The sequence below is a fragment of the Rhinopithecus roxellana genome, chromosome 4, assembly GCF_007565055.1.
Source record: "Rhinopithecus roxellana isolate Shanxi Qingling chromosome 4, ASM756505v1, whole genome shotgun sequence".
NCBI classification, from domain to species: Eukaryota; Metazoa; Chordata; class Mammalia; order Primates; family Cercopithecidae; genus Rhinopithecus; species Rhinopithecus roxellana.
In genome coordinates this window covers 28,257,405-28,271,723 of record NC_044552.1, presented here as the reverse complement: position 1 = coordinate 28,271,723, position 14,319 = coordinate 28,257,405, and the positions used below count along the sequence as shown (strand labels likewise).

General features: G+C 40.6%; 1 protein-coding gene and 1 non-coding gene across 3 annotated transcripts in view; one reads left to right on the top strand and one right to left on the bottom strand.

The window, feature by feature from the left end:
• Positions 1-14,319, top strand: part of ILRUN (inflammation and lipid regulator with UBA-like and NBR1-like domains) — a 109,224-nt gene that overhangs the window by 13,489 nt on the left and 81,416 nt on the right. The gene's annotated exons all lie outside the window — the stretch shown is intronic.
• LOC115897198 lies at positions 3,453-3,556 on the bottom strand. Its single transcript, XR_004057127.1, has one exon. It is a non-coding gene; the product is annotated as a small nucleolar RNA U13 (small nucleolar RNA).

The following is a 14,319-nucleotide window of genomic DNA, read 5'->3' as shown; positions in this document are numbered from 1 at the left end:
TTGCCTTTCTTATACTGTTACTTTGTGGGGTTGGTGTTTGCCATACTTCTTACAGAGAGTCTGGTGGCTTTTAGGGGTGTTCATTATGTTTGCTGGAGCACTGTCAGCACAAAAAGGCTTTGCCCATTTTTAAATTGGGTTGTCTTTTTGTTGTTCAGTTGTAAGAAGTCTTTATATATTCTGGATACGAAACCTTTATTGGTTATATAAATTGCACTATTTTCTCCCATTCTGTAGACTGTCTTTTCACTTTCTTGACAATGTCCTTTGATGCACATGTTTCTAATGTGCTGAGGTCCATATCAATTCTTTTTTTCTTCGCTTGTGTTTTTGATGTCGTATCTTAAAATTCATTACCAAATCCAAGGTCATGAAGATTTATCGCTTTGTTTTCTTCTAAGAGTTTTATAGTTTTAGTTGTTTATATTTAGGTTGTTGGTTCATTTTGTATATGGATATCAGTTTTGTATAATTAATTTTTGTGTGTAGTATGAGATGGGGACCAGCTTTACTCTGTGGAGCTTAATTTTGATCATGTTTCTGCTCTGGGAATGGCTTCTCATTAGCTGTGTACTAAATATATCCTTTAAGTGTAGTAAATATATATTTTGCTCTCTTCAGCCATCACTAAAAGTTGGGCCAGAAAAAAAGTGTGCAGGATTTTCTGGTTGGGGCAGAAAACTTACGAATGTTCCATTGATATTCAAAACTAGATGTGTTTAAAAGGTCAATTTGCCAGGTGCGGTGGTGCACGCTTGTAGTCTTAGCTACTTGGGATGCTGAGGCAGGAGGATTGCTTGAGCCCAGGAGTTCTGGGCTGTAGTGCGCTATGCCGATTGGTTGTCTGTACTAAGTTCGTTATCAATATGGTGATCTCCCGGGAGGGAGCAGGAGACCACCAGGTTGCCTAAGGAGTGGGTGGGCCAGCCCAGGTTGGAAATGGAGCAGGTCAAAACTCCCGTGCTAATCAGTAGTGGGATTAACATCTGTGAATAGCCACTGCACTCCATAGCAAGACCCAGTCTTTAAAAAAATAAAAAATTTAAAAATAAAAATCATTAAAGGTCAATTTATCCTTTTCCTTACTCCAGCCAGTTTTTCTTTCTAACTTTTCCTTGTTCTGTTTGTAGCTCCAGTGGTCTCCCAGAAATTAGACTTGAACTGAGTTATCTTTAAGGTCCTCTCTTTCCTGGAGACCCCAGTTCATTTGCCAAATCCAGTTAATTTTCACCTGGATTTGGTAGTGTATTTCCCAAATGTCTCTTTTTTTCCATTCCCACTGCCACTGCCTTAGTTTGCAGATTATGTTACTAGTTTAACAGAGTAACATAGGCATAGTCCAAATCGGTTTTCTACATGTGGCTTTCTTCCTTCCAGTCTATTTTGTGGACATACCACTACTAGATCAATCTTTCTAAATCACAGCTTCAATCTAGGCCCTTCTTAGAAACCTCTAGCAGGGCCTTGTTGCTTACCAGATACAGAATAGCAAGTTTTAGCTTGACATTCATTCAGGACCCTGCAAAGACTGGTCCTAGTTTACCTACTTCTACCTTTCCTGGCATATCTTTGTAATGAATGTTCTGCTTTTCTCAGCTCTGTTCAAACTAGTCTGTTGCTCATTCCCACATAAACTTTTGCTCTCCCAGTTTTAAACTTGTTTCTCCTACTTAGAATGCTATTCTTTCCTTTCTACCTGAAGAAGTCCTATTGTTTTTCTGAAACTGACATACTGATCCTGTTCCTAGTAGTGTACTCTTATTTGAACTCCACTCTCCTTTTTATAGTGTTTATTATGTATAGAAACACACTTTTAAGAGGACAGCGCCCCCTAACAGCCTTTGTTTCTCCCTAAGCCTTTTATGCACTGCTTTTACATAGTAGGTGCTCAGTAAACATTTGTTGAAGTAATGTGTGAGGGTAGATGGGAGAAAAGGCTTAATTTTTTTCTTATGCCTATGTTACTCAGTAGTTTAGACGTGAATGGACAAAAATATTTTGTAAGCTCTCTAAAGTTCTCTTAGATCATTGCTATTGCGTTTCCATTGAGGAGAAGCTTTAAAAAGTCATATAAGTGCATAATAAGTTCAAATAGTTTAGAATAGTCTAAACAGAGGTTGCAAACTAAAATATGTTTAGGTGCCAGATGGGTAACAACTGAAGGTGTGTGAACTGGAAAGCCTTGCCTTTGTAAAGAGCATGTCTGATACTTGCCTTGAATATTGCCCTGCTAGAATGGGGGCCCAGTGTTAGATTTTTCAATTTTTTTCAAGAGAAGTAAAAAATATAGGTTTTTATAGGAAATGTCCTGGTTTTGTTATTTTTTTGGGGGGGTGGGGTGCCAAGTCTCGTTCTGTCACCTAGGCTGGAGTGCATTGGCAGGATCACTGCTCACTGCAACTTCTAGTCCGCCATACACCTCCCTGGTCTCTAAGTGATCCTCCCACTTCAGCCTCGCAAGTAGCTGGGACCACAGGCACCTGCCACTATGGCTGGTTAAGGTTTTGCATTTTTAGTAGAAACGGGGTCTTGCCATGTTGCCCAAGCTGGTCTCAAACTCCAGAGCTCAAGTGATCTGCCCACCTCGGCCTCCCAAAGTACTGGGATTACAGGCATGAGCCACTGTGACCGGCTGAAATGTCCTGATTTTTAAATGTTGGCAATTAATTCAAGTATTTTTAAAACACTGAAGACCAAATATAAAGCACATCTGTAGGCAGAATGTAGTCCTTGGGCTACTCATTTGTAACCCCTGTACTAAAGATGAGAAGCATAAACCACTCCTGTTTCCAGATATAGCCACTGCTATTTCTTCTGACCTTTTAGAAAATTTCTGTGCATTATATTCTGAGCTGAGATTGCCCCATTGCACAGAATATTCTGTGCAATATATATATGTGTGTATATATATAAAACATAAAATTTTCTATGCATGTATATGTGTATAAAATTATATATATAAACTTTTTAAACAGCTGTAGTTACTGCTGTTGATTATCTTTACTCTTCAGAGTAGTAGATACCAAGGCCCTTATACCTCCATTGTTTGAGTGGGAACTGAATTTAGTTGTCAAGGTACTTGGATAGGCTGATCATATATACATATATGTACACATACACATGTATACAAATACACACACACTTGTTTGTATTTATACACGTGTGTGTGTGTATATATATTCTTTTTTGAGACAGGATCAAAAGGCAGGTTTTTACACGAAAGGTCCTGGTTTTGTTTTTTTTTGTTGGGGTAACAGGGTCTTGCTCTGTCATCCAGGCTGGAGTACAGTGACATGTAGCCGGCTCCAGCAGTCCTCCCACCTCAGCATCCCGAATAGCTGGGACTACGGATGTGTGCCATCATGCCTGGCTAATTTTTAAAATTTTTTGTAGAGATGGGGTCTCCCTATGTTGCTCTGACTGGATTTTTATTTTATTTTATTTTATTTTCACATCAGAGAGATAATGTGCCAATGTCATAACAAGGTTTGAGGGAGGCACATGTCTCACATAAGTGTGAACACCCAATCATCACGCTTATAAACTACAAAAAAATCGATATTTTAAAAAATTAACAATGTTCTGGGTTTGGTGGCTCATGTCTGTAATCCCAGCACTTTGGGAGGCCGAGGCAGGCAAATCGTGTGAGTCTAGAAGTTTGAGACTAGCCTGGGCCACACAGGGAGACCCCAACTCTACAAAAAATACAGAAATTAGCCAGGCATGGTGACATGCGCTTGTAGTCCCAGCTACTCAGGAGGCTGAGATGAGTGGATCACTTCAGAAGATGGAGGTTGGCCAGGCACAGTGGCTCACACTTGTAATCCCAGCACTTTGGGAGGCCAAGGCGGGTGGATCACGAGGTCAGGAGATCGAGACCATCCTGGCTAACACTGTGAAACCCTGTCTCTACTAAAAATACAAAAAAGTTAGCCGGGTGTGGTGGCAGGTGCCTGTAGTCCCAGCTACTCGGGAGGCAGAGGCAGAAGAATGGCGTGAACCCGGGAGGCAGAGCTTGCAGTGAGCCAAGATTGTGCCACTGCACTCCAGCCTGGGCGACAGAGCAAGACTCCATCTCAAAAAAAAAAAAAAAAAAGATGGAGGTTGCAGTGAGCTGAGATTGCCCCATCGCACTCCAGCTTGGGTGAGAGAGCAAGACCTGTCTTAAACAAGGCTGGGCGTGATGGCTCATGCCTGTAATGCTAGCACTTTGGGAGGCCGAGGTAGGCGGATCATGAGGTCAGGAGTTTGAGACCAGCCTGGACAACATGGTGAAACCCCGTTTCTAGTAAAAATGTAAAAATTAGCTGGGCGTGGTGGTGTGCGCCTGTAATCCCAACTACTCAGGAGGCTGAGTCAGGAGAATCGCTTGAACCCAGGAGGCAGAGGTTGCAGTGAGCTGAGGTCGCGCCGTTACACTCCAGCCTGGAAGACAGAGGAAGATTCTGTCTCAAAACAAAACAAAACAAAAAAACAGTGTAGTGGTGGACTTTGTCATTTGAAATATAGTAAAGTCGCTTCTCATTAAGCAACAAATTCTTATCCAGTAATTATGTATAATTTTATTAAAACTTAGTTTTGCTTTGTTAAGAAGTCAACTATCTAGTAGTAAACTCATCTGACAATATTATTTACATGATACTGTCGGAGAACAAGAAACCCAAAATGCAACAGGACTAAAACTGAAAAGGTTTAACTCTTTATTTTTATTTTTAAAATGAGACAGGGTCTTGCTATGTTGGCTGGCTGGTCTCAAACTCTTGGAGCTCAAGCAGTTCTCCTGCCTTGGCCTCCCAAAGTGCTGGGATTTCAGCCGTGAGCCACCACACCAGGTGAAAGGGTTTAACTCTTTCTAAATCACCTTGTGCAGAGAAGATGAATACGTTTTTCACTTGTTGGAAGGGTAATTGATTTAGTAAATGGTGTTCTCATTTGCTAAAGTTAATGTTTGTCTTGGGAGTGGGAGCAGTTTATTCCCAGATATAGAGGATCAACCCCACTATGTACTGAGGTTTTAAAAACCCACCTTTTAAAATGAATAGTTGTGCTTTTTTTAGTGTGTTTTGAGCCTCAGGTCTGTCAAGTGTTTCTGAGGGTTCACACTTGAATTATTGTGCTTGAGGTCAGTGATTCACAGCCTCTTATGAAGCAGCCACCTTCTAATGATTGATTGAGTGATACATGATGTACTTCTAAAGTGCTTTCTGGTCAGCGTTTTATTTTCTAAAGTAAATTTTATTTTTTACTTTTTTTTTTTAAAACACTTTGATAACAGGCCTTGAGAAGAGTGGAAACGACTGGCTGGGGGTTGGGGTTTGCATACAACTGTGACAGGGAAGCCCTACCTTATTTTTCAATTTTTAAAATAATTGTATTTTATTATGACATAAACAGTGCTTATACTTCAAGTTGCCTGCTTGGGTCTCTTCCAGGTGTACTTTTTCTTTCTTTCCTGTTCTAAAGCCTTTTAAAATAAACTTCCAGTCCTGCTCTGAAGAAGAAAAATTGTTAGAATCTGAATGTCAGCAAAAAGTTAAAAAAAAAAAGTTAAAAAAATAGAAAGAAAGAAAAATAATAAAAAATAGGCCAGGTGTGGTGGCTCACACCTTTGGGAGGCCGAGGCATGCAGATCACTTGAGGTCAGGAGTTCGAGACCAGCCTGGCCAACATGGTGAACCCTTGTTTCTATCAAAAATACAAAAATTAACCAGGTGCCTGTAATCCCAGCTACTCAGGAGCTGAGGCAGGAGAATCACTTGAGCCTAGGAGGCAGAGGTTTCAGTGAGCTGAGATCGCGCCACTGCACTCCAGCCTGGGCAGCAGAGCGAGACTGTCTCCAAAAAAAAGAGACATGATTTATGTTCATTGCAGATAAATTAGAAAGTTCTGATAAACAAAACAAAACAAAAAAACACAAAAAAGCCATAATAATGGGACCCAGAGATAAAAATGTTAACCTTTTGATATATGTATATTCTAATAACATATTTTGTGTGTTGTACCTGTGCTTGCTTTATAAAAGTGGAACATTTACTATATTCTAGATACTGTTTTAAGTGATTTATATTTAATGTATAATTTAATACAATAATTCTAGGAAATGAATACTGTTATCCTCATTTTTTACAAAAGGAAAAGAGGCTTAGAGAGGTTAAATAAGCTAAAGTCACATGGGTGGAAATGGAATTCAAACATAAGTAGCCTGTGCTTCTGATTAGTGTGTTTCACACATTGTATGAGTTTCCTAGTGTTGCTTAAGAAATAACACAAACTGGGTGGCTTAAACCTACAGAAAGTAACTTCCTTGTAGTTTGGGAAGCTGGAAGTTCCAAATTGAAGGTGTTAGCAGGTCCATGATCCCTCTGAAGTTTCTAGGGCAGCATCCCTTCTTGCCTCTTGTTAGCTTTTGGTGGCTCCTTCCAATCTTTGGCCTTCCTTGGCTTGTAGCTGTATCACTCTAGTGTCTGCCTTATTAGTCACGTGGCTTTCCTTATGTGTCTCCAAATCTCCTTCCCCTTATAAGGATACCAGTCAGCTGGATGTAAGGCCCACCCTAATCTTGTATGACGTCATCTTAACTGATTACATCCCTGTTTCCAAATAAGGTCACATTCTGTGGTTCTGGGTGGATGTGAATTTTGGGGAGATACTATTTAACCTATTGCCCACCTTGTTGTGCAATCTGTTCTTCACTGAATGATATCTTATAACCGTTTTCCCAGTCTTAATAAATACAGTTCAACACTTACCTTTAAAAGTTTTGTAGTGTTATATAGATATGATTAATAATCTTTTTGTTGGGTATCTAGATTGTTTAATTTTTTTTTCAATGTAATTTCAGTGTTGAACATTTCTCGTAGTTAAATCTTTGCTTGCATCCCTATTTCCTTACAATTTATTCCTAGAATTAGATTGCTGGGCTGAGGATTGCTGGGCTAAATATAAACATGGCTTTTAATGCTCTTAATACTTAATTGCCAGATTGTCTTACACCTCATAAAGATTGGAGGCATTTGTGTTTCTGCCATTACCATAACGAGTGACTATTTCTTTGACCATCTCATCAATGTAGCACATAATATTTTTTTTTCCAGTTTCATAGGTAAAAAAATGTGATCCTGTTTTAATTTGTATTTTGCCATTCCTTTTTTTTTCTTCCCAACTTTTATTTTAGGTTCGGAGGTACACGTGCAGGTTTGTTATGTGGATAAATTGCGTGTCATGGGATTGGGTGTACAGATTGTTGCCCAGGTAGTAAGCATAGTACCTGACAAGTAGTTTTTCGATCCTCACCCTCCTCCCACCCTTTTTTTGTCATTTCTCATGAGTACTTTCACGTGCTAAAGGTCTGTTGTATTTATCTTATGAATTTACTGAACTTGCACTTTTGTCTTTTTTCCATGAAGAGCTTTACCTTTTTGGGAAATGAAATTTCTTTCTTTTTTTTTTGAGACGGAGTCTGGAGTGCAGTGGTGTGATTTTGGCTTACTGCAAGCTCTGCCTCCCGGGTTCTTACCCTTTTCCTGCCTCAGCCTCCCGAGTAGCTGGGACTACAGGCGCCCACCACCACGCCTGGCTAATTTTTGTGTTTTTGTATTTTTAGTAGAGGTGGAGTTTCACCGTGTTAGCCAGGATGGTCTCGATCTCCTGACTCTGTGATCCGCCTGCCTCGACCTCCCAAAATGCTGGGATTACAGGCATGAGCCACCTCGCCTGGCCAAAATTTCTTTTTTTATACTTGATTGTAAAAGTAATAATGCTGGATATAAAAACCCAACAAATTCAGAATGAAGCCCTATCGGGTAGTACTATGCTCTCTTTCTGAGTGATGAAATCATTTGTATACCAAACCCCAGTGACATGCAATTTACCCATGTAACAAACCTGCACATGTTTGTACTCCCTGAACCTAAAATAAAAGTTGAAAAATAAAAATAAATTAGGGCTGGGTGCTGTGGCTCATGCCTGTAATCCCAGCACTTTGGGAGGCCAAGGCGGGTGAATCACCCAAGGTCAGGAGTTCAAGACCAGTCTGACCAACATGGTGAAACCCCGTCTCTACTAAAAAATAGAAAAAATAGCTGGGCATGGTGGCAGGCACCTATAATCCCAGCTACTCGAGAGGCAGAAGAATCGCTTGAATTGGGAAGGTGGAGGTTGCAGTGAACTGAGATTGTACCATTGCACTCCAGCCTTGGTAACAGAGCAAGACTCCGTCTCAAAAAAAAAAAATTAAAAATGTAAAATTAGGTAATATTAAATATGTCAGTTCTCAGGCCAGATGCAGTGGTGCTCACCTGTAATCGCAACTTTTTTTTTTTATTTTTGAGACAGGATCTCACTATGTCGCTCAGGCTGGAGTGCAGTGGTGTGATCACAGCTCACTGCAGCCTCGACCTCCTGGGCTTAAGTGATCCTCTGACCTCAGCCTGTCATGTGGCTGGGATTAAAGGCATGTGCCACCACACAAGGCTAATTTTCGTATTTTTTGTACCTTACGGGTTTTGTCATATTGCCTAGACTGGCCTCGAATTCCTGGGTGCAAGCATCTTCCCACCTCAGCATCTCAAAGTTCTGGGATTATAGGCATGAGCCATGGTGACTGGCCTGTTTGGTTTTTAATAAATGGCATTATACTTTGGGGAACAGCAACAACAAAAAACGGTAAAGCTGCTTGTAATACTAGAAGCTAATAACTTGTCAGTTTGTGTTCATATACATACATATATAGCTACTCATATGCATATTATATATTTCAAATTGAAATATAATCGTGTATACATACTGCTTTATATCCTACTTTTTAACTTAAATATATTATATTTATCTTTCCATATCTGTTTTTCATGACTCCTAGCATCCCTTTGAGTATTCTGTAACTTAATCTGTCATTTATTGATTTTTTTCACTATTATAAATATCCCTGTTCACTTCATTATTTTCATCTCTCTCTCAATTCTCTCTCTTTTTTTTTTTTTCCTTTGAGACAGAGTCTTCCTCTGTCACCCAGGCTGGAGTGCAGTAACGTGATCTCAGCTCACTGCAACCTCCGCCTCCTGGGCTCAAGTGACTCTCCTGCCTCATCCTCCCTAGTACCTGGGATTACAGGTGTATACCACCATGCCTGGCTAATTTTTGCATTTTTAGTAGAGACGGCTTTGCTGTATTGGCTAGGTTGGTCTTGAACTCCTGACCTCAGGTGATCTGCCCGCCTCGGCCTCCCAAAGTGCTAGTATTACAGACGTGAGCCACCATGCCCAGCCTTCAATTCTTTTTTTTTTTTTATTGTGACATAAAACCCATGTATTTATTTAGAGCAGATTCTGAGAAGCGGAATTGGCAGGTCAAGGTATGCCCTTTTGAAGGTTCTTGATAAACATTGCCAGATTGCCTCCAAGAAGTATGTACCAATTAATTTTAACAGGCAGTAGAAAGCCTGATTTTGGATAATTATGTTTTTATCTTTACCAGGTAGATTTATCTGATAGATAAAAGGTGTTACTTGTTTTATTTTGTGTTTCATTGATTGCTAGTGAAGTCTTATGTCTTTTGTGTGTGTGATGGCTATATTTTATATATGTACTGAAATTTTTGTTTTGAAAAAAAGTATATTTAGCTGGGCGAGGTGGTATGCACCTGTAGTCCCAGCTACTTGGGAGGCTGAGGCAGTTGGATCACTTGAGCCCAGGAGGTCGAGGCTGCAGTGAGCTGAGATCGTGCCACTGCACTGGAGCCTGGGTGACAAAGTGAGACCTTGTCTTTAAAAAAAACTTGCTCTCTCTCCATATATATATGTGTATATATATGGAGAGAGAGAAAGGGTCTTGCTTTGTTGCCCAGGCTTGAGTGCAGTCCTGGAATCATGGCTAACTGCAGCCTCAACCTCCCAGACTCAAATGATCCTTTGGCCTCAGCCTCCCAACATGCTGGGGTTACTGGGATGAGCCACCTGTGCCCAGCTCTATATATGATGTTCTCAAACTTGATTTTTAAATTTCACAGTATGTTATGGACAGCATGTTTTTTGTTTTCTGTTTTTGTTTTTTGAATGGATGCATGGTGTGTCCATTGTGGTTGGTGATATTTTATTTAACCACTACTTTGTTGGTGGACAAGAGTTTTGCTACACTCTTAACTAACTGAAGAGTTATCTGTATCTTTACCTTGATGCTGGCCTAACGGGTTAAAATGTATTCATTTTAATCTGTTTTTCTGTATTTATGAATGAGATTAGATATCTTTCCATATCTTTATTGGCCTTTTGTAGTTTTCTGTGACTTGTGTATTTTCCTCTCTACCTCTCTCAGATTGTTATTCTTTTCTTCATTGATTTATGTGAGCTGTTTGCATATTAAGGAAAATAGTTTATTAGATTTTGCGGTTCCTCCAGTTTGTCTTTTAACTTGGTTTATAATGTTTTTTACTGTGTGGCACTTTTTGGGTGAATTTTTATGACATTGACTCCAGCAGTCTTTTCCTTTTTGATTTCTGCTTTAAAGTGCGGCGGCGGTGTGTGTGTGTGGGGCGTGGTGGGAGGTGGAGAAATAATTCTTTCCCTAACTGTTATATAAAATTCACTTATGTTTTCTTTATGACTGCATAATTTACATATAAATATTTTATATAGCTGAAGTTTTTTCAATGTTAGTATCTTAACATATTTTCCAGATGATTAGTCAGTTTTCCCATTCATTGAAAAATATACATTTCCCTGATGATTAGAAGTGCCATCTTTATCATATATGAAATGCTTATATATATTTGGGCTTGTTTTGCACTTTTTTTGTTGTTGTTTTTGCTATTTATTTTTTTGAGATGGAGTCTCGCTTTGTTGCCCAGGCTGGAGTGCAGTGGTGCCTTCTCAGCTCACTGCAACCTCCACCTCCCAGGTTCATGTGATTCTCCTGCCTTAGCTTCCTAAGTAGCTGGGATGACAGGTACCCACCACCACACCCGGCTGATTTTTGCCGACAATCAAAAATTTAGTAGAGACAGTGAAAGTAGAGGCAATAGAGACAGTGAAACTCGCCATGTTAGCCAGACTGGTCTTGAACTCTTAACCTCAGGTGATTAGCCTGCCTGGGCCTCCCAAAGTGCTGGGATTACTTGCGTGAGCCACCGCACTCAGCCTGTTTTTGCACTTTTTCTTGAGTAGCATTTGTGTGCATGTCCAGTTTTTCAGGGCCTCAGTCAGAGTTAAAAAATTTTTTTTGTGTGCATATGTGTGGAGATGCGGTGGGGGGGGGGGGGTCTCACCAACTTGCTCATGCTGGTTGTGAACTCCTGGGCTCAAGCGATCCTCCTGCCTGGCCTCCCAAAGTGCTGGGATTACAGGTGTGAGCTGGTGTACCCAGCTGAAAGTCAGAGTTTTAATGTTTACTTAAAGGTGTTTTTTAAGGGGAAGTACATTTCCTTATTTAATTTTCATTTTATCCAAATTACACATGTATGGTTTAAAGAGTAAAGTAGTTCTGTGGGCTTGTTAAAAGCAACAAGGGGTTCTAGTTCTAGACCTTTTTCTTCCTTGACTCCCCAGAGGCAATCTGTTTCAATCCTTTCAGCTGATTTTTGGGTTTTTACCTCTCTCTCCATTTTTTTTAACCTTTAATCATTATCTGTTGATTTTACACAGGGAGATAAGGATTTTGCTTTGTGATAGCCAATGTTGTGGTGAAGATCAAAGTTCAAAGCCTCTGCTGCGTGACATTTGGCAAGTTACTGTCTCTGTGCCTCAGTTTTCTCATATATAACATAAGGGCACCAGTTGTTAAATGGGAATTAGGTAAATTGATAGTATAAAGATTTGGGGGCCGGGCCCGATGGCTCACATCTGTAATCCCAGCACTTTGGTAGGCCGAGACGGGCAAATCACCTGAGGTCAGGAGTTCGAGATCGGCCTGGCCAACATGGTGAAACCCCGTCTTTACTAAAAATACAAAAATTAGCTGGGCGTGGTGGCGTGTGCCTGTAATCCCAGCTACTCCGGAAGCTGAGGCAGGAAAATTGCTCGAACTCGGGAGGAGGAGGTTGTGGTGAGTCAAGATCACACCATTGCCCTACAGCTTGGGCGACAGAGCAAGACTCTGTTTCAAAAAAAAAAAAGATTTGGACCTCTGCCTGACCCATAGTAATTTTCAGTTTCACTCACCCCATTTCCTGTTCTCCCATTTTAGTTATTTGTAATTTGGCTAAATCAGTTTTCGTGTGTGTGTGTTTGTTACTGTTTTTGAGACAGGATCTCTCTGTCACCCAGTGGCACGATCACAACTCATTGCAGCTGTGACCTTGTGGGCACAAGCGATCCTCCCACCTCAGCCACTCTAGTACCTGGAACTACAGGCGTGTGCCACCATACTCAGCTAATTACAAAAAAGAAACTTTTTGTAGAGACAGCTTTGTACTGCATTGCCCAGGCTGGTCTTGAACTCCTGAGCTCAACTGATCCTCTTGCCTTGGCCTCCGGAAGTGCTGGCATTATGGTCATGAGTCACCAGTCTTATTGTTTATCTCATTATAGTGTTTAAGTGTTGATCAGCACTTGAGCCATTAGTGTTCTTGGATTACTTTTCTTTCTCGACACAATATTTTGCTGCCCTGAGCGTGATACTTGTCTTGATTTTTGGTTCAGTCTTTTTTTTACTATCCTCAAACTCCTTACTAACTATATATATATAATTTATTCTCAGTAGTAGGCTCTGACACTGTAGATGTTCTGTCAGTTTTATCTTTTTGAAGATTCTTTTCCAGAACGTTGGACCTACTCTGATCTGGACTGGTTGAGCTCTAGGTCTGCACAGATCTCACCCCTGGGGTTTCTTTCAGCCTTTACGGGAACCTGTGTTTCCTGGACCCCAATTTTTTTTTTTTTAAGCTTCCTGAGAGGGTAAGGGAGATAAAATTTGAAACTTTTGCATTCTGAAATTTTTCTTGCTTTGATACTTAGCTGATATCCCAGGTTTTGCTGGGGAGCAGTTTTTTAAGTTTGGAAATATTTTTCTCAGCATTTTGAAGGCACTGATCCTTTGTGTTTTCAGTGGTAATGTTGAAATATTCTGACTCTTTGTTCTTTGAAAGAATCCTGTTCCCTCTCTGAAAACTTTTGGTAACTTTGCTGCGTCCCTAGTGTTCTGAAATTTGATGGTAATGCATTTCAGCATTCATTTTCATATTATTTTGTTCAGCTTTGGTGAGCTCTTTCAGTCTGGAAACTCTCTTCTCTTGTTATTGGAAAATTTCTTGAATTGATCCTTTAATTTCCTCTCCTTCCTTTTCTCTGTTCTCTTTTATTGGAGCTCCTGTTTTTTCAGATATTGAACTTTCTGGTCTGGTTCTGTAATTATGTTTTCTTTTTACCTTTTGACAAATGTTTTCTTTGTTTTCTGGGTGATCTCAGCCTTGTTTCCTTCAAATTGTGTTTGTTTATTTATTTATTTATTTGGGACGGAGTCTTGCTCTGTCGCCCAGGCTGGAGTGCAGTGGCGCAATCTCGGCTCACTGCAAGTTCCGCCTCCCGGGTTCACGCCATTCTCCTGCCTCAGACTCCCTAGTAGCCGGGACTACAGGTGCCCGCCACCACACCCGGGTAATTTTTTTTTTGTTTTTGTATTTTAGTAGAGACGGGGTTTCACCGTGTTAGCCAGGATAGTCTCGATCTCCTGACCTCGTGATCCGCCCATCTCGGCCTCCCAAAGTGCTGGGATTACAGGCGTGAGCCACCGTGCCTGGCTGTGTTTTTTTATTTATTTACTCTAGTTTTGTTTGTTTCATATTAGATGCTTTCCATAAATATACTGTGGTTCTTGACTACATACACCTATTTAAAAAAATTTTTTTTTAAGAGACAGGTTTTCTCTTTGTTGCCCAGACTGGTCTTGAACTCCTGGGCTCATGCAATCCTCACACCTCAGCCTCCCAAAGTGCCAGGGTTAGAAGTGTGAGCCACCACACCTGGCCCACTACATACTCCTGTTTAAGAGTGGAACACAAAAAGAGGATTTGGGTTGGGCACAGTGGCTGACACCTGTAATCCCAGCACTTTGGGAGGCCAAGGCAAGTGGATCACCTGAGATCAGGAGTTCGAGACCAGCCTGGGCAATGTGGCGAAACCCCCATCTCTACTAAAACTACAAAAATTAGCCATGCATGGTGGCGCACACCTGTAGTCCCAGGTACTCAGGAGGCTGAGCCAGGAGAATTGCTTGAACCCAGGAGGCGAAATTTGAAATGAGCTGAGATTGTGCCACTACACTCCAGCCTGAAAAACAGAGCGAGACTCCATGTCAAAAAAAAAAAAAAAAAAAAAAAAAAAAAAAAAAAAAA